The sequence below is a fragment of the Mytilus trossulus genome, chromosome 14, assembly GCF_036588685.1.
Source record: "Mytilus trossulus isolate FHL-02 chromosome 14, PNRI_Mtr1.1.1.hap1, whole genome shotgun sequence".
Taxonomy (NCBI): domain Eukaryota; kingdom Metazoa; phylum Mollusca; class Bivalvia; order Mytilida; family Mytilidae; genus Mytilus; species Mytilus trossulus.
The window spans coordinates 36,785,826-36,804,642 of NC_086386.1; the positions used below are offsets into that span (position 1 = coordinate 36,785,826).

Consider the following 18,817-nt stretch of genomic DNA (forward strand, 5'->3'; position numbering starts at 1 on the left):
GACATGCTATGACGTTTAGAATGTACTCAACGGTGTTTTGTTCATCGTGTATTGTTTTAACATCTCTGATGAATTCGCCTCTATTTTCATAACAATAGATATTGATAAAATTTCACATTATTATTTCAGATTTAAGGGTTTTCTACAACACGTTTTTAAATGTAAAACAAGATAACCATTAATGATTCATCTTTTTAAGATCAGATATCATTTGATTACAATGGCGCAACTATTTGCTTAAATATTACCAGCAACAGTTGCAAATTATTATGAATCCTTCGTAAATACGTATTATATTTAACCTCATTGTTAATTCAGAATTTATTTTCTCTAATTGCAGTTATACACGATATAATTCTGAGTACATTGTTGGTGTGAATCAGTTACTGTTTTATATTATATCTAGTCTTTCCCATTATAACCAAACATTCTAACAACGAAGGACCATATCTATATATTATTTTGGCTGTAATACAGCGTCGACAAAATGAACGTCTACCAATATTTTTCTTGGGAAAACGGTACTATTTATTCTGTCATCTGGTCATAGACGACTAACTACTTTTTTAGCTCACCTAAAAGGCCATGAGAGCTTTTCTTATCACTTGGCGTCCGTCGTCGTCGTCGTCGTCGTCGTCTGTCGTCGTTAACAATTTTTCAAACATCTTCTCCTCTGAAACTACTGAACAGATTCGGATGAAACTTAGCATGATTGTTCCTTAGATTATCCTGCACAAAGTGTGTGTTTCGATTTTTGATCCGTCAAAAAACATGGCCGCCGTTACTTAAAATAGAACATAGGGGTCAAATGCAGTTTTTGGCTTATATCTCAAAAACCAAAGCATTTAGAGCAAATCTGACAAGGGGTAAAAATGTTCATTAGGTCAAGATCTATAAGCCCTGAAATTTTTAGATGATTCAAACAAACCATTGTTGGGTTGCTGCCACTTAATTGGTAATTTCAAGGAAATTTTGCAGTTTTTTGTCATTATCTTGAATATTATTATAGATAAAGATAAACTGTAAACAGCAAAAATGATCAGCAAAGTAAGATCTACAAATAAGTTAATATGACCAAAATTTTCAATTGACCCCTTAAGGGGTTATTGTCCTTTAATGACAATTTTTCACAATTTGTTCATCATATTTGCTAACTTTAAAAAATCTTCTCCTCTGAAACTACAGAACAGATTTGGATGAAACTTAGCATGATTGTTCCTTAGATTATCCTGCACAAAGTGTGTGTTTCGATTTTTGATCCGTCAAAAAACATGGCCGCCGTTACTTAAAATAGAACATAGGGGTCAAATGCAGTTTTTGGCTTATATCTCAAAAATGAAAGCATTTAGAGCAAATCTGAGATGTAATAAAAATGTTCATTAGGTCAATATCTATCAGCCCTGAAATCTTCAGATGAATCAAACAACCCATTGTTGGGTTGCTGCCACTTAATTGGTAGTTTTAAGGAAATTTTGCAGTTTTTGGTCATTATCTTGAATATTATTATAGATAAAGATAAACTGTAAACAGCAAAAATGATCAGCAAAGTAAGATCTACAAATAAGTTAAATGAAAAAAAATGTCAATTGACCCCTTAAGGGGTTATTGTCCTTTAATGACAATTTTTCACAATTTGTTCAACATATTTGCTTACTTTAAAAAATCTTCTCCTCTAAAACTACTCAACCAAATTCAACCAAACTTCAACTGAATGATCAGTAGGGTGTATAAAATAAAGTTTGTGTTTTATTTTCTATTTCGTCAAAAAACATGGCTGTCATGGCTAAAAATAGAACACAGGTTAAAATGCAGTTTTTGGCTAAACAATTTCCCATTTTAGAATATTATGTCTAGAGATATACCCAAGTGAATACACGGAATAAGAGGCAAATATTTCAGTTAGAAATAGTTGTCGCGTCTTGAATTCTGGTGTTTCCAATTGAATTAATCATTGCAAAAGGTGAAAACAACTACAAAAGAACTATAGTTCGGTACATTTTATACAATATAGATAATAATGAAATCCTAGAATCAGGTTTTATATCAGTACCCAACAATTTGACTTATTATGATGACTCAGCACTTTTCTCAACACATAATTGTTCTCAGTTAAAAAATTCTATTCTTTGATATAAAACTCAAATGTGCTAATCGAAAGCTACAAAATAGTATGAAATAACTAAAGTCTGGTTGATTTTGATTTCCTTTTTAAACCTCAGTATAGGGGAAACGGTACTTTTTATTCTGTCATAGACGACAATACTACTTTTTTTCTAAATTTACCACTTTTCATAATCAAAACCTCCAGAAGACATTTATGTGTGGTGTTAGTAATTTAATGTTCTGTTTTAAAAGTGCCCTTACATCCAATCACAGCGCTCCTAATTTGACTTCCTTCACCTGCTTTGAGTACACAAAAGGCCAACCTAATGCACGGAAAATGTAATAGTACCGTTTTCCCTCTACTGTGTGTTTGTGTGTAGCTAGAAGTATGATTTATAACACCAATTCCGCATCGGAACCCTACGGTTAAAGCATTGCGGTTTTTAAACCTATTAATATAAAGTAAAGTTACACTCATATGCCGCTTATAACATGATATTTTTGAGGATTGATGGTGAGATTTCTATGATAACACAGTCGAGTAAACTTTATTATGACATCAGTTGCCTTTTAAAAAGTGCCATTTACATGTCGGATATGTTACTTATGTCGTAACTACAATCCCCTTCCCTTTCATGAATGTGACCAACCGAATTAGACTATTTACCGGATTTGATATCACATATGCAACACGACGGGTGCCACATGTGGAGCAGGATCTGCTTGCCCTTCCGGAGCACCTGAGATCACTCCTAGTTTTCTAATTGGGTTCGTGTTGCTTATTCTTTAGTTTTTTATGTTGTGTGGTGTGTACAATTGCTTGTCTGATTGTCTTTTTCATTTTTAGCCAAGGCTTTGTCAGTTCATTTTCGATTTATGAGTTTGGCTGTCCCTCTGGTATCTTTCGTCCCTCTTTTGTAACAGTTCAAATGGTTAATACGGTTACGCGTTTCTTCCGACCGAGGACTCTTAAAATCATACAATCTACAAAACAGATACAGCATACATTTAACGTTGGTAAAAAATAAAGGCAATATAAGCTTAAATACGTTCCAATCTCATAGATCAATAAAGAAATGTACATTTCTGCAGGGTATTGCAAAATGATAAATATTCAGGACCGCCTTAGCTCGTACCGTCGAAAGATATACTAGTTTTAATGTTTGCATGTGTTGTTTTCTTATGTTTTGATTCGATTCACAACGTTACAATAGAAAATAGATGAAAAATGTCGTCTAATAGTTATAATTTTACGAGAAGCTTTTTTCAGTTTCTTAACTAAAACTCTCTTGCTAATTGCAAAACAACAAATATGAATAAAATTGAGAATGGAAATGGGGAATGTGTCAATGAGACAACAACCCGACCAAAATAAAAAAACACAAAGTATATTATCAACAAATATCACAGAGGGTCACCAGACATAAGCCTTTAGATAAACGTTTATAAGATATTTCAATATTATTTTTGGTTTAAACCACAGGGTTTTAAACTTGCATATTAAGGCAAACCTAAACTAATTTCAAAATTTCATCATTGTAATATTTTTAAAATGATATATAGACAATAGTTTTATCCCACAATCACTGAGTACTAACCAATAGATTGAAAGTTGATACGTCATTTAAAGTGAGAGAAAGCATGACTTTGTGTAATGTCAAAACAAAAAGTAATCAACGAATTGTGGAATTGTGTACATATGAATGTACGAATGTGTATGACAATAATATTTTGTTGGATTTTAATCTATTGATAACAAAAACAAAATTGAAACCGATGAAAACAATATTCAAATATTTAATGTAGGTGTTGAATTGGTTATCTTTTACAATAGGTTTCCCTAAAGGATATATATTAGTATTCGAAGTATATCTAAATACGTGGGCTCGATTAACCACAATTCTGGAAAAATTCAAATATGATAGCCTATTGCGTTTGTAATAGGTTTTATTTAGGAAAAGCAAAACGCCCAAATTAAATCTTTGTCTATTTGTATATATAAATAGATAGAATTAATGGTTAAAGAATACATGAGAAATGAATGTTTTAAGTTTTGAGTCTCCTATACAAATGAATTTAAATATGATAAAACAAACAATATTGGAGAATTCTTACAATATCGTTATTGGTCTTCATCCTGTAATGTTAAAAAAAAACTCTTTTGATGATTAAGTAACAATTCAAATTAATGTTTGTAATTAAATAAAGAGATTCCCTTTATGGTTTACTATAGGCTTTGTCCTTTCGTAACAGTGGTATAAATCTAAGTTGATTATTGTAAAATTGGTACAGTTACTGTTATTTATTTGCTATGACTATCAGATATAAATATTTTTATCATGTTTTCAAAGTTATGACATCTCTGATGTATTCAATTTCATAGTCGTAACACTATTTAATTATTATAGTTATCAGTTATATTCTATCATGATTATTTTTAATGCTGTGGGTTTTATCTTAAATACGATTTTTTAACAAAGTGACACAACATAACAATAATTAATGCGTGTTTGTTTAACCAATTGTTCATCAATGAAAAAATGATATTGTTTGGAAGAAGTAGATTTCTACACAAAAATAAATTGTTATAACAAATATATATAAATTGTTTCAAATAAGTGACATTTGCATTAAATATCCTCAATGCTGTTCAACGTTGTACTTGTTTGGCTATATAAATATTTTGAGATGAGCGTCACTGATGAAACTTATATAGACGAAACGCGGGTCTGACGTACTAAATTATAAGATGGTACTTTAGATAACTATTTCCACTACTGGGTAAATGCAACTGCTGGTGGACGTTTCGTCCCCAAATGTATCACCAGCCCAGTAGTCAACACTTCGGTGTTGACATGAATATCAATAATGTGGTCATTTTAATTAATTTCCGGTTTACAAATCTTTATATTTTTAGTAAAACCAAGGATTTTCTTATCCCGGGCATAGATTACCATATCCGTATTTGGCACAACTGTTTGGAATTTTGGATCCTCAATGCTATTCAACTTTGTACTTGTTTGGCTTTTTAAATTATTTGATATGAGCGTCCCTGATGAGTCTTGCGTACTAAAAACTATAATCCTGGTACTTTTTATCATTATTAACACAATAAAAGTGTTTGTTTTCGATAAATGGACTTCATTACCTTGATTTCAAACCGATAACAATGTGTCACTATCATTTAAAAACTTTGAAAAACAAATGATGACCAGGTAGGAACAATACTGAATTTCGGAAATAGGGTTGTATCATTTTAATTTTAGTTTCTTGTGCACGATCTGGAAATTAGTATGGCGTTCATTACCACTGAACTAGTATATATTTGTTTAGGGGCCAGCTGAAGGTCGCCTTCGGCTGCGGTTATTTCTCGCTACATTGAAGACCTGTTGGTGACCTTCTGCTATTTTTTTTTCTATAGTCGGGTTGTTGTCTTTTTGACACATTCCCCATTTCCATTCTCGATTTTATTAGCTCATCTGGCCTAAAAGGCCATGGGAGCTTTTCTCATCAGTCGTCGTCGTCGTCGTCGTCGTTAACAATTTTTCAAACATCTTCTTCTCTGAAACTACTGAATGGATTTGAATGAAACTTAGCATGATTGTTCCTTAGATTATCCTGCACAAAGTGTGTGCTTCGATTTTTTATCCGTCAAAAAACATGGCCGCCGTTACTTAAAATAGAACATAGGGGTCAAGTGCAGTTTTTGGCTTATATCTCAAAAACGAAAGCATTTAGAGCAAATCTGACATGAGTAAAAATGTTCATTAGGTGAAGATCTATCAGCCCTGAAATTTTCAGATGAATCAAACAACCCATTTTGGGTTGCTGCCACTTAATTGGTAATTTTAAGGAAATTTTGCAGTTTTTGGTCATTATCTTGAATATTATTATACATAAAGATAAACTGTAAACAGCAAAAATGATCAGCAAAGTAAGATCTACAAATAAGTTAATATGACCAAAATTGTCAATTGACTCTTTAAGGGGTTATTGTCCTTTAATGACAATTTTTCACAATTTGTTCATCATATTTGCTAACTTTAAAAAATCTTCTCCTCTGAAAATACTGAATGGATTAAAATGAAACTTAGCATGATTGTTCCTTAGATTATCCTGCACAAAGTGTGTGCTTCGATTTTTGATCCGTCCAAAAATATGGCCGCCGTTACTTAAAATAAAACATAGGGGTCAAATGCAGTTTTTGGCTTATATCTCAAAAACGAAAGCAAATCTGAGATGGGGTAAAAATATTCATTAGGTCAATATCTATCATCCCTGAGATTTTCAGATGAATCAAACAACCCATTGTTGGGTTGCTGCCACTTAATTGGTAATTTTAAGGAAATTTTGTAGTTTTTTGTCATTATCTTGAATATTATTATAGATAAAGATAAACTGTAAACAGCAAAAATGATCAGCAAAGTAAGATCTACAAATAATTTAATATGACCAAAACTGTCAATTGACCCCTTAAGGGGTTATTGTCCTTTAATGACAATTTTTCACAATTTGTTCATCATATTTGCTAACTTTAAAAAATCTTCTCCTCTGAAAATACTGAATGGATTTAAATGAAACTTAGCATGATTGTTCCTTATATTATCCTGCACAAAGTGTGTGCTTCGATTTTTGATCCGTCAAAAAATATGGCCGCCGTTACTTTAAATAGAACATAGGGGTCAAATGCAGTTTTTGGCTTATATCTCAAAAACGAAAGCAAATCTGAGATGGGGTAAAAATATTCATTAGGTCAATATCTATCATCCCTGAGATTTTCAGATGAATCAAACAACCCATTGTTGGGTTGCTGCCACTTAATTGGTAATTTTAAGGAAATTTTGTAGTTTTTGGTCATTATCTTGAATATTATTATAGATAAAGATAAACTGTAAACAGCAAAAATGATCAGCAAAGTAAGATCTACAAATAATTTAATATGACCAAAACTGTCAATTGACCCCTTAAGGGGTTATTGTCCTTTAATGACAATTTTTCACAATTTGTTCATCATATTTGCTAACTTTAAAAAATCTTCTCCTCTAAAACTACTCAACCAAATTCAACCAAACTTCAACTGAATGATCAGTAGGGTGTATAAAATAAAGTTTGTGCTTTATTTTTTATTTCGTCAAAAAACATGGCCGTCATGGCTAAAAATAGAACACAGGGTAAAATGCAGTTTTTTGGCTTATATCTCAAAAACTTAGAGCAAATAAGACAAGAAGTTAAAGTATTTATTAGATCAAGGTCTACCTGTCCTGAAATTTTCAGCCGAATTGGGTAACTGGTTTTTCAGGTATAATGCCCCTGAATTGATGATTTTAAAGAAATTTTGCAGTTTTTGGTTATTATCTTGAATATTATTATAGATACAGATAAACTGTTAATAGCAAAAATGTTAAGCAAACTAAGATCTACAAATAAGTCAATTTGACCAAAATTGTCAATTGACCCCATAAGGAGTTATTGCCCTTTATAGACTTTTTTCACAATTTGTTCATCATGTTGACTTACTTTAAAAAATCTTCTCCTTTGAAACTGCTGTATCAATTTCAGCCAAACTTATGCTAAATGAGTTTCAGAGTATCTAGTATAAATTTTATTTTTCATTTCCTTGTATGTCAGAAACTTACCTCCTATGGCTAAAATAGAACATAGGAGAAAATGATTTCTTTTTTGCTTTTGAAGAAAAAAGGACGATTCAAAGAACATTTAAATAAATTGAAAAGCCAAAATAATCATTGATGAGATATTTAACCAAAAAAATTAAGGCGAGCGATTCAGGCTCTTGAGAGCCTCTTGTTTAATACAATAACAATTTTGCAATCATATTACTGTGTCACACTATTAAGCAATCATTCTTTATACCATATAAATACAGGTTGACAGACAACACAGAGCAATTAACCTGCATTATACGTGTATGGTCTCCTGGTATCCCGCTTCTGATGTGGGAGACCAGTTATAATCAAGTTAATGTTTACGGCACAGTTTCAAACGACCATTTAATTAAAAATAAAAGCTTCTGTTTGAAGTGTAGTGAAAAGAGTCAAAACATTAAAACTGTTAAAAGACTTTTTTCGGTAACATCGATAAAAAGGTTCACATTTAAAAAAAAATAGTTACTCCGCTATTTTTAAATGTTTTCATATAGTATTATCAGATTATGCGGCTCTTGTACTGATTTTAAACCTAGGGCTGATTATACATATGGAAAATGCCATGTTATGATCTTTTTATCATATGCTTCAACAATGGAGAAAAAGAAGTTTAATATATTGATCATTTTAAGTAATGTAATCAAGTAGACGTTCAAAAAGTGAAACTTTTACAGAAGACCGACTCAAAAATATGTTTTTCTCATTTATCCAACTTTTTAAAATCATAGGTAGTACAGGTAAAAAATAAGTTGGATAGATGAGATCAAAGATAATCAAGAACAAAGGGTTTTTCAATTAGAGTTTGGGTTAAAGACAGGTGAAAAATAAGATTGAAAATCATACCCAGATTAAATTTTCTATAGTAGTATTTAGCATAGCATATTAAAATGTGCCTCTGACATTTAGTTTATGAAATGTAAATCATTATAGATTATTTTGAAGTTTTTAACCGTTAATTAAAATGTGAATTATAAATATCAGTTGCAGTATAATGAAATTCTGAGGTTTATTAAGCTTTGTCTCTGTTCAAAATTCCCTATAATGGAAAGCTATTTTTATCTTAAACAAACTGATGTAAATGTAACCAAAGTATAGCCATGGCGTTGTCAGTTTGTTTTGGATTTACGAGTTTGACTGTCCCTTTGGTGTCTTTCGTCCCTCTTTTAAGTTTATCATCTCAAAACTTGACCAATTCAGTGTTCCACAAGTCTATATAATAAGATTTTTTTTTTCATATTAGCTTTGCAGATGTTTATTTTTGGTGATATTTAAACAAAAAAAATTCATAAAGCTATAACAAGATGGTTTTTTTTAATGAGAAGGATTCTGTGATGTTACATACGCGTCTTTAAGAGGACAACATCTTAAATCAAGATTTTCCAAACAATACTAGTAATTTAAAACGGATTTAATCATATCATAATATAATGGAAATCGCCCTAGCTCACATAAAATTCCAAAATTCGTGGACTTTTTATGAATACCTTAAACAAACATCAGCAAATTAAAACATTTTCTTTTTAAACGGGATGTATAGAGATGCACACACGTTAATGTTTATCTCTAAAGAAGTCGCTCCAAACTATCCTACCACTTGTCGCTACATTTATTTGGGGCTTGTCTTCTCTGACTGTTCAATTTGTTTCAATACTAAATCCCTGGGATGTGTTTTAGTTGATTTTAGACTGTAATGCAAGTGTTATTATTATTTATTTTTTTTTTTTTTGCTTTGATCTAGCTGTCAGTAACTGCGAGTACTCTCTAGCTCTAATTGTAAAGTTGTATTGTGGATATTAACCCCATATGAACCAAGTGTTAAATTAGGTTCGTTTATATTACAGAATCGTCTTGGTATTCCTACTCGGAAGATTTTATACAAGCAGAAGAAGAAGTATACCTAACGATAAAATTTGACAGTAAATTTGTTCCTGTAAAAAAATACAGGAACAAATTTACTGTCAAATTTAGAAAGGCACCTTATAATAACTTAACAAACAACCCAATAATTAACAAAAATAAAAAGATGGCTAATCGAAAAGACACCCTCAAAAATAATACTTCTATTATATGGCTTAACAGAGGAGAAAACCAAACGATTAATATATTTAATATAATCATTTGATAAATTATACTAGAAAGTATTTGTAATGTTTCCCATATATGAGCCCTAGAAAAAACATCTGAATTGTCTTGTCTTTGTAATTTTCATGAACTATTTCATGTAATTCGGTCGTTTTCTTTGCATCATAGGACTCATTGTTAGGATTATCTTTCAGAGCAAGGCTGCTTGTGATGCTGATAGTTATTGGTCATAATCGCCAGATGGTATGCCATCAATATTATTGTTTTGATCGGTTCCTTTTCTCTGTTCAAGATGTTTTGAGATACCACTACTACCGACATTTGATAAAAATATAAACATTTCTTGTTGCTAATTCAAGGAAGCACTACAATATTCAATAATAGATTGCACATTTTTGTGGCCGCTAAATTGCATAATTGGAGATGGTGGGATTTTTTACTTTAAATCCAGTATTTAGAATTAAAGGTTTTATGCATAATCATACATTTTTTTAATTTATTTATCTGTTTTTTAATTTGAATTTGTATTTTAACCTCTTATTGTTTTTTTCCCTGATAACAATAAACACAAAAGCATGATGTCAAATTTGTGGTGTTTTTTTTTCTGTGATTGATATTTATATTTATTTTTTTTTGCATTTTGTTAAGTTATTTTTATTAACATAATTAATTAGTTGATGTTCAAGTGCCTCATGCTAAATAAGTTATCAACCTTGTTCCAGTAAGCATGATACATGCATGTAAGTATCAGACAAAATAAAAGTGAAAGTGTGAACATACATTTGACCAAGTCTCAGGGTTTTTGAATTTCAGCTTATGTTACGATCTTTTTATCATATGCGTAAACAATGGAGAAATATAACAGACTCAAATGTTGATCCAGTTACGTGGTTACAAAATAGAAATTCAAAGATTGAAAAGGACGTCTGACCCTTGATTTAGTACATTCGATATGAAATCTTTCTAGCATATGCCTCAACAGAGAAGAACAATATTTTTTTTCTTCTGTTTTTTTTTAAATTTTTATTTTATACAATATACTTTCCAGTATCTAAATAATTGTTTTGTAAACTACTTTATAATGTTTGCTTTTTTAGTTTATTATGTAATCAACACATAGTAGATACCTTGAAGTTTTCAGAAAAGACCTGCAGCTGAGATATAGTAATGATATCATTGTTTTCAATATGACTCTCTATAAACCATACGAACCTGATTGAACTATTAAACTTATGTCATAACGTCATACCACCAACACATGTTTCTGCAAGTGTCCTTTGCAAAAAAATATAAAATTGGAAACAAGTTTGGCAAAGGGGAAGGGACTATTACAATATCGATATCGTAACTGATACTCATCCAGAATTTCCTCAAAGTGTTTTGATTAATACCTATACAATATTTAAATTTGGGAAACAAAAACATCCCTTAATCTTTTACTGTAAGAATTGTTTTTTCGTTGCAGTAAAACATGTCTTCACTGATATAAGATCAGATATCGATATGAAAAACAACTGAATGATAGTTTTTGTTATGTTTTCTAAAGTTTGACGTCTCTGAAGTATCTCGTTTTATAATCGTTACAATATTCAATTGTTAAGATTATTGGTCATATTCCGACATTATTTTTTCAGGCTGTTGATTTAATCCAAACACGATTATTTTACAATATGAAGCAACTTAACAATTTTTAATTACTATTTTGTTTAATCAGCTTTTTTCTTGTAAACATTCGGATCCCCAATGGAATGGAACATAGTTTCCGGATCATTTTTTGTAGATTTCAAAACGGAATGTCTTTTTATTCATTAGTTGTTTTGAATACGCATCACTTGAATTAATTGTACCAATAAAACAAAATGAAAGGCTTCCTTCGGCGTTCGCCTCGATAAAGTACTTCATCACCCATTATATATACAAAATAGATAATTTTTTTGTAAACATCTACTAAAAAATTAAGATTACAAAAGTTGAAATAAACATGTGTTTTACTGATGCAAGCCAATAATATTACTTAATATAATGGATTGATTTCAAATGGAAAAGAAAAATTATTGCAGAAATTATTTTTGAACTGAAGCATCATAATACGTTTGTAAATATTTCATCCAGAGATTAACACCAACCCAGCATTGACAGAAAAGCTCATTGATACGGTAAATTTTATGAATTACTTTTCTTAGAACTTTTAAATTGTTTGAAATTCTAAGGATTTTTGAAAAACAGGCTTGGTTTACCTCAGATGTACTAAGTATTTGACAAAATCTTTGATCATCTATTTGATCAAGCTAAAGGACGCCTCCGGGTACTGGAGTTTCTCGCTACATTGAAGACCCATTGGTGTCCTTCGGATATTGTCTGCTCTATGGTCGGATTGCTGTCGCTTTGGCACATTCCCAATTTTCATTCTCAATTTTAGTATAAAAATGATAAATCGTCATATATAACATTAAGCATTCTACTGATAGTCGTGTCCTTCTGTATTTTATTTGTTAAAATAGCGAGTATTAAAGCTTGTAGTTCGGGTTACGTTTGATTATGCTCTTCAAGACATAGATTCCTCCCGACGTTCATGATTGCATAAATATTTTTTTATTACCTCCAAATAAATTATCAGTGCAAAAGCACTTTGTATGCACATTTAATGAAAAAAATACTATTTAATTATCAACAGATGGGATTCCATGTGTAAAAACGGAAAGCATGAAATATTTTGATGTATATTTATATAATGACAATGGAAGTCTTTATAACAATATGATATTTTCAATAATTAATTTAAACATGAAAATTTGGATATGATTGCCCTCCGTCTATTGTCTCTGTATATAAAAAAAACGTAGTATTATTGCTTGAGAAACAGCACTCCACCAGAGTCTAAATGACTCGTTAGATTTGATGTTTTCATATTTCGTTATATAGTTTTCAGTGTCACTTCTAGTATGAGAGTCAGTCAATTAGGAATAAAAGGGATATATGTTGAGAGTATGTCAATGAGATATAGAAACTTAAAATAACTAGATTTGATGCATACGTCAAAAACACAATCAAAACAGGGATAAACACCAATCAAATAACCAATCAATGTCATAAAGTCCACACGCAGAACAGGAGCATCACCAGTAATATAGAGGCACTGTCTAGTGGGAAATATTACACAGGGGAAAGCAGTTAACATGGCGTGTAACGGAACTAGCTGGAGAATTTTCAGATGACAAATTATACGAGCAGAACACGGGCATTAGTCAGATTATTCGCAGAGGGGAATTCAATCGAACATTCAATTCAGCTGTACTAGTAAAATAATTCACACAACAACTAACAGTCTACATGTAATGCAGTGACACTTACTAGTTGGATGATTAGCACTTGAATTAACCGTACATGTGTAGTTCAGAAGCCCTTACTACGAGGGTGGTTAACACATGCAATAACAGTCCATGTACTTGAAATGAATACTTCATAATTAAAGGATTCACACGGGCAAAATATTCCGCTCTTATTGCAGGAACATTGCTTGCATTGGTGATTCAACGAGGGACTACGCACTAACCAGCAACGATATCGACCTCGACCATTATTGATATTTAGAAGCAAACAAATACACTACTATCTGTCTGGCATATTAAATTTTAATCCTGTTACCTTTGATATCTATTGTTGATGTGGTTCATAAATGTTTCTCGTTTCTCGTTTTTTCTATAGATAAGACCGTTGGTTTTGTAGTTTGAATGGGTTTACACTTGTCATTTGGTGGCCCTTAATAGCTTGCTGTTCGGTGTGATCCTAGGCTCTGTGTAATAGACCGTACTTTGACCTATAATTTTGTACTTTTACAAATTGTGACTTGGGTGAAGAGTTGTCTGATTAGCTCTCATACCACATCCTCTTAAATCTATTTAAACCTGAGTTAGAAACAAAACACTTCAAACATTCCAAGACTTGAAAAATGATTGACCAAATGTTTATGGTTTTCATGTAAATGATAAGAATAACATTTTGAAATTGTCATGCTTCCTGTGCGCTTTTATGGGTTACCCTCATCAGAAACGAGCAAATTGAAATTTCAAAGACAAAAAATGTATAACATCCGGCATGTGATATATAACCAAATAAGTATCTTATTATGAAATAAGATTTGTCTGAAGTCAGTTGGAAAATGAAATTGTATCATTTATTTTCAAATAATTTCTTAATTCATGGACGGCTTATTGATGGAAAGTTAGTTATCAAAATCATATCAGTACCAAAGCATTCTAAACTGAGCTAATTTTAACATCTGGGACCATTAGTTTACCAACAGTTGTATCGACCTAATGCTGGTAAATAAAAAAAATGCAATACAAGGTATTTGAGCTATTTTGTTTGCTTTGTACCTATTATGTTTGTTTTGTCCAATCAGCGTTGTCAATATAATGGAATTTGATGCAACTGTCGTCCAAATGAATTGTTTAGCTAGCTATGAAACCAGGTTCAATCCACAATTTTCTACTTAGGAAAATGCATGTACCAAGTCAGGAATATGACAGTTGATATCCGTTCGTTAGATGTCCTTGAGCTTTTTATTTTGCCATTTGGTAAAGGACTTTCCGTTTTGAATTTTCCTCGTGGTTCAGTATTTTTGTGATTTGGCGTCTTGCTTGTACAGTTTGTTCAATATTTTCCTTTCATGTGTTTGCCTTTCTGACCTAAATTTCCTCTCTGACACAAAAAACGAAAAAATCAATAATAGCTTCGTTATCTGATAAATGATATATTAAAGTTAATATCTTTTTAATCTATAGTTGTTTTGACGCTCAAAAACAATAGCTACTTTAAAGGGCAATGATGGGAGTTTTATGGAACATGAACAAAATCACACTTTAAAGTCATTAGTAATTAGTCATTAGTGATTGCTTCCAAATGGGACTAAAATGTTAATTCAACACATATTTTAAAAATAAAAGGGTTAGGTATGTTATTAATTGTCTGACTTGATGAATACGAATATTACCAAGCATCAAATATTTATTTATAAATATCCTTCTTATGTTGATATAGACATCTTTAAGTATTGGATCAGGTGTTTACAACAGGTCTTGAAACCTCTTGCATTGAAAGAAAAATGCAAAAAAAATCAACATTTTCTCATTGTTAGACTTGAACAACAGCCTAGCAAAAAAAACGTTTTGTACACAATGTCTTTTACAGAAATTTGTGTTTGTGAAATATCTTTATCATATGCTGTGGCTTTGGTGCTTCCTCAATGTCGTCCTAAATTTGAAACCGGCGTTAACACATTACAATAGATCAATCATTTAAATGGCTAGTTATAAATTTGAATTTCTAAATACTTGAATTTTAAACTAATTTTAATTATAAATATTTATAATTCATCTAATGCACCAATTTGTTTTTTCTCACATGCGTAAATGTTTTTAATTGGTAACTCAACATTGATTGCAAGTGCAATATGTCCCTTTAGTACTTAATGCATTACTGAAATGATGGCATGTATTGTTTCTTTGAGGAAGTTCGTCTTTCGTGTTGTAACATCAACATTGAACAAATAATATATTAAGCACTTTTTCATTTCTGCAAGGACTTTTCACATGGATAAGCAAATGTATAAAATGATTTTATTGACTAACTACAATGCACCAGAATAGGGATTTTGTTATCACTGACATTAAAATAGATATGTTTTATTTCATTTCGTCTTGATTGGTAAATCAAAGTGATGTCATAAAACATTCATATGCTTTTGACATATATTTCCGATGAAAATACTATAAACATTATTTCATTTTTTTTTTTGTTCTTTTCAGTAGAACTCTTTTATGTCATTTACCTCATAACGTGACTACGTATCTGAAAATCACATTTAGCATGATAAGGGGGACCTTATTACATGTCAGATAATCAACACCTTCTATGTTGTTCAGTCTTTTTTTTTTTTTTAAATTGTGTGCACTAATTGTCTTTTCATCGTTTTCAGGCTTATATTTTCGTAGCCGTATTTGGCACATTTTTTTGGAATTTTGGGTCCTATATTGCTCTCTAAATTTTTCTTACTTTCTAACTATTTTGATCTGAGTGTCACTGATGGGTCATATGTATACAAAACGCGCGTCTTGTGTAATTGATATAAGCCTGGTACATGTGATAACTATTTAGACCAATGGGTCGATGCCACTGCCGTTTCCGTAGGTATAGTCAGCACTGTTATCTGCACTTCGGTGTTGACATGAATATCAATTATATGGCCCTTTTCATAGATTAAATGTTTGCAAATGAATGATATATAAGAAATACTAAGGATTTCTATATCCTAGACATGGATTAACTTAACCGTATTTGGCACAACCTGATTTGAGTTTTGGGTCCTCGATACCCTTCAACTTTATACTTGTTTGGCTTCTTACTATTTTGATCTGGCCGTCACTGATGGGTGTTATGTAGACGAAACGACCGTATCAAAATATAAGCCTGGTACCTTCGATAAATTATTATCGTGTTTTGCCGTGGAGTTGTCAGTTTATCGATCTTTAGTTTGAATGTCCTTTTAGTATCATTCGTCCCTTTTTCATAATTGAAAGAAACGCTACAAGGAACATGTCGTATGAAATGAACGACTATGTGCACAGAGTGAATAATTAAGAACTATAGCACTTACGTTAACATGGAAAGAGGATTACTTTCATGCAAATGTAAACAGCAGTGGTGTGTTCATTATAGGAACCCTTTAAATATTACTTCAACATAGATATCAGACAATGAACAATTCCTAAACCCAGATTTAAATTAATATTGAGCTATTAAAAGTTTTAGCGTTATTAACACAAAGTAGTGTTAATAGAATATATTATAAAAATTGTGAAAACAATCAAGACATTATACATATAGACGTTTCACGTATTTACGTATGAGATTTTTTTAAACAATTGAATACAACAGATATTTTGTGTGAACTTATATCCAGTTTGGGTCATTTAACATAACTCTAATATGTAAGTCATTTTCATGTGTAATCATTACTTACACAACGGATCATTTTCTTGGACAAGTAAGTTTGCTTTACTTTTAATGATTTCAAAGATATTTATATCTATTTAATGAATTTGTTTCACATTCAATGTATACATCTTTATAGCACTATGAAAAGTTAACAGAAATGCAGTACAAAAATGATCTTATGACATGATTGATTTTACTAGATTATGCTTAAATCATATATTTTTTTTCAAACAACCCACAAAGCAATCAGACACTGACGGTGTACGTGACACGGGAAAGATACAATGGCATTTTCTCTTGGTTAATAAAACGTTTATAAAAAACAATATCATTATCCTCAACCCGGTCCCCTCTTCTACATTTGTCAATAAGCAAAATAACATATGGCTTATTTTTAATCATGTATCTTTAAAAGCTACCATAAAACGGCAAATTTGGATTTTTCTATTATGAATTAGGAACATAGTTTAGAAGGATACTCTTAACCACAACCCAAATGATATCGGAAACCAAGCGATATCTCAGAAACGAACTCCGAACGAATGCAATTTATTTTTCGGTGATGTTGAAATCATACCTTCGGCAATTTTACAAACGCAATTACAAGTTGGTTGACCGTTATGGAATATCCGTTTCATAGATGATAGCGGATATGTTCCTTATGTCGAAACTACAATCTAGTTCCCTTTTCACGAATGTGACATACCGAATTAAACTGATTACCGGGTTTGAACTAACATGAGCAACACGACGGGTCCAACAAGTGGAACAGAATCTGCTTACCCCTTCCGGAGCACCTAAGATAACCACCATTTTCTGGTGGGGTTGATCTTTCTAAGTCTTTATTTTTTATGTTCTGTTTTGTGTACTATAGTTTGTCTGTTTTTTTCTTTTTTAATCATTGCGTTCTCAGTCTATTTCCCTCTGGCATCTTTCGACCCTCTTTTATAAAGTTTTGTTCTTATTTCTTATGGAACAAATATATATTTTGTTGTCAGTGAAATATGTCAATGCAAAATTTCCATAGCTTGTTGTCCTCAATACGCTTAATTCAGTAACGCTGAGTATAAATATGATTTAATGAAAATACGTGAATGTCGTATATTAGCTATAAAAGTAAAAAGTAAGTTAAACTTTAACACTTTTCTGACTTAATTTCCTTAGCAACACAAAAAGATAACAGGGAAATAGAATATATATTTAAATGGTATCAGTTAAACATCACATTCAAAAATTGAAAACAAATAAATCAATAATAAAGAATCAAAGATATATAGTATTCTCCATATTGATTAGTCTAGTTTAGATCGCCTGATTTAAATCATGCAATATAATTTAAACTGATCATTAAATAGGCTTTTGATACTGACAACAATGGTCATGGCGCGTGTTTAAATTGGACAATATAAATGAGATTTAAATTGACTTTTGTACCAAGCAGCTTATGGGAAAGCAGACACTTTGTTAAATATGAAAAATAATTGTGAACTATTCAAATACAATTACAAATGACAAATTTTCAATTGATAGATTTTATAATACCGAGATTATGAATTACCTTTAAAAGATCAACGCTGTGTGCTAAATGGCTTATATATAATATATATCAATTCACTGTTCAGAATATATAAATATTTATAGAACGATTAATAAAAGTAAAATGTGAATTCTTTTACAACGTTTGTCGTTTGCCTTTCTTACTTCCTGGTGACGTCAATATAAGTGTGATTCCTGTTAATGGTAAGATAGTTAACTCAGGATATTTTTACAAATCAAGTTACAAAGTATTCTACTATTTGTAAGTATTTTGACGTTATTTTTGCACCATAAAAATGAACTGTTCGATTTTTTTGTTTTTTTTTTTGTTATCTCTTTCATAATGTTATATGAAACATTCAATATTCAGTATAACTTAATGTACCGTTAACATTGGAAGACACTGATATAAAACCAAAAATCATAAATGGATAAAA

At 31.0% G+C, this 18,817-nt stretch overlaps 1 protein-coding gene across 3 annotated transcripts in view; it reads left to right on the forward strand.

The window, feature by feature from the left end:
- Positions 1 to 18,817, forward strand: part of LOC134696212 (glycine receptor subunit alpha-2-like) — a 42,433-nt gene that overhangs the window by 1,227 nt on the left and 22,389 nt on the right. The window contains exon 1 of one of the 3 annotated variants that reach the window (XM_063557882.1): positions 16,746 to 16,893. The exons of 1 other annotated variant lie outside the window; for it this stretch is intronic. The gene's annotated coding sequence lies outside the window, so the exon portion shown is untranslated. Of the gene's footprint in view, positions 1 to 16,745; positions 16,894 to 18,487; positions 18,585 to 18,817 lie in introns of those variants that run through there. One more of the 3 variants, XM_063557884.1, reaches the window with a different exon arrangement.